The following is a 2,680-nucleotide window of genomic DNA, read 5'->3' as shown; positions in this document are numbered from 1 at the left end:
CCAAGAGCTGGGTGAGGAAGGCAGATGGCCTCCCGATGAAACTCCACACAGGCCTCTCCCCCAAGTCCTCTGCCAGGCTTATGGGAATCTCAGCACATCTGGCTCTGGTACGGAGGACGGAGTCCACCTGTGCCTGAGTCCACTGGATGGCTTGGTCCCCCCTGAGGCCCAGCCTGAAGCTCCAGCAGGAGACCCAGAACCAGAGGCCAAGACACAACCTAGGCAGGGAGAACCTGCAGCTGCTCCTGCAGGAGGCCCAGGTCCACATAAGGACTCACCACCCAGGGAGGGAAAACCTGCAGCTGCTCTGGCAGCAGCCCCAGACACTGATGTGCATTTACTTCCACTGGAAGGAAACGTTGCACCGCCTCCTGCAGGAGACTAAGGGTCAGAGGAGAATTCAGCAGCCCTGCAGGGAGAGCCTGCACTGACTGCTCCAGCACCCCCCATACTAGGTCCTGCACTGGCTCTTGCAAGAGCCCCGGACCAATTTCCAAAACCACCTTCCCCAAGGTTATCTCCACCCCTGCAAGTGCCCTCCCCGTCAGCTTACCCCAAACCCCATCCACCTGCTCCCACTTCCAAAATTTACTCTCCTTCCCCTCATGATTTGTCTTCGGGGATATTTGTTCATTTCCTGTTCCTCTGACATATTTATGGTATACTTTATGTTTTAAGAATAAAATCAGAAAGTTGGGGGGGGAAGTATATGTGAGAGTAAAAAGGCAAATGCAATAGTCTGTCTTTATGGGGTTGAACATCCAATAAAGAGAGAAAAATTATTTGAGAGAAGTGCTATGGGGAACATGAAGGAGGGGCACATCCAGACGGGGTGAGGTATGTTCCTGAGGGCTTCCTAGAAGAGGTGACATGCCTGAGCCAGGTGCTGAACTTTGCCACTCTTCGCATGGATTAAAATTAAAGCTTTAGAAGGGAGAGATTCCTTTGTACAGTAACTATGAACTATCTCTGTGCACGGTTATTACATACAAATCTTGCAATCTAACTACAACATTCATCTTAAGCTTTCTGAGACCACAATAGCAATTTTATCTGTAGTTTCATTAGCTATATATAATATATATATATATATATATATATATATTTGCTCTTTTTACCTAGTAAATTGATGTTTTGTATGTTTCATACTGGTTTGTTTTGTTTTTGCTTTTTAAGGCTGTATGTGCAGCATATGCAAGTTCCCAGGCTAGGGGTCGAATTGGAGCTATAGCTGCTGGCCTGCACCACAGCCACGGCAATGCAGGATCTGAGCCACATCTGCCAACTACACTACAGCTCATAGCATTGCTGGATATTTAATCCACTGAGCAAGGCCAGGGATTGAACCAGCATCCCTATGGATTCTAGTCGGGTTCATTACCACTGAGCCACGATAAGAACAGGGATCCCTGTTTCATACTTTAAATGGTATCCTGAGTTTTCCCCTCAAGGACACAATATTTGCATTTTGTTTTTTTATGTGAAACAAACTTTTGCTATCCTAGACCATTATCATATACTGACCATTCTTAGAGTTTAGTATTTTTCCTTATTTACATTGAGTTTTTAAAATGTTCTTTTCTCTTTGATAATTGTGGCTTGTAATTCATTAAAAATGTGGCCCATTGAAAATGGAACCCTCTCAGTCCCTACCCAGCCACAACCTTAATAAAGTTTGTGGATTTTTTGAAGATTTAATGCCTGAAGAGAACATGGAGTCAGTAGCAGCCTATAATTTGAGGACCCATGAGCAAACTGGAGTTCAACTAGTTATTATATATAAGAGCTCTATAAATATTGCCATTTTATAATTCTTTGGATGTATCCTGTCCCAAAATAGTTCTCCAATCACCTGTCACTATAAGAAAAATCTCACTATTTCTTTGGGTATTAAAAAACTCAATCTTTAAAAGTTATAATTAAACTGTAGAGACATGGTAGCCTGGGGTAGGACACTACCATGCCTGGTATGCAAGGCTAAGAGGCCCAAGCGTAGAAGACAGACTTTCCAGAAAAGAAGTGAATCCATGACAATAGCAGAGAAATTGTGCCTTCTACAGTTTTGTAGAGTGCTAACTTCAAGGACAGACTCTTGTGGAATAGTCTGAAATAATATGAAAGAAGTGAAGAATTGGAGGCAATATGCCATTACTGGTAATACTTCTTAAATTCTGTGAAATTATGGCAATTTTCTTTCAGGACTTACCTGAAATGAGAATACTCATTGTTGATCACTTGCAAAAAGAAAGACAACTAAACTCTTAAACTGAAAATAAACACAATGAATTATATTGCTAAGGAAGTTATTTCTCTGAATAAATTGTTATTTTGAGAAATGTGTTAATCCTCCAAAAGAACTAAATATAATGTCAGTGGACTTTTATAAATAATTACCTCTTTATATCACAGAGAAACCTAATTTGTTGCCATCTGTGTTTGCCATGAGATAGTACTTTTCTAGTCATTCTATAGTGAAAGAAACCGGGATTCAGAAACAAGAATTTTAGTTAATTCTTTGGGCACATCTTATGCTGTTCAGAAGTACCGTAATTAGCCATGTCAGATATTTTATTATTTTGTATTACAGAATGAAAGGAATTGATAACTTTTTGGTAAAGTAATTTTTTAAAAAGAGCCAGGTTGAAAAAGTGCAGTATAAATAAAAGTAATATACAGACAG

At 40.7% G+C, this 2,680-nt stretch overlaps 1 non-coding gene across 1 annotated transcript; it reads left to right on the top strand.

Annotated features, from left to right (window-relative positions):
- Nucleotides 1–2,171: 2,171 nt before the first annotated feature.
- Nucleotides 2,172–2,237, top strand: LOC146401801 (small nucleolar RNA SNORD2). Its single transcript, XR_014811744.1, has one exon. It is a non-coding gene; the product is annotated as a small nucleolar RNA SNORD2 (small nucleolar RNA).
- Nucleotides 2,238–2,680: the final 443 nt, after the last annotated feature.

Source organism: Sus scrofa, chromosome 7 (genome assembly GCF_054392235.1).
Source record: "Sus scrofa isolate SSC_HxYL_T2T_F1_AM1 chromosome 7, Sscrofa_HxYL_maternal_Yorkshire_Landrace_v2.0, whole genome shotgun sequence".
NCBI lineage: Eukaryota > Metazoa > Chordata > Mammalia > Artiodactyla > Suidae > Sus > Sus scrofa.
Note: the sequence above shows the minus strand (reverse complement) of the source record. Positions and strands in the feature narration are given on the sequence as shown.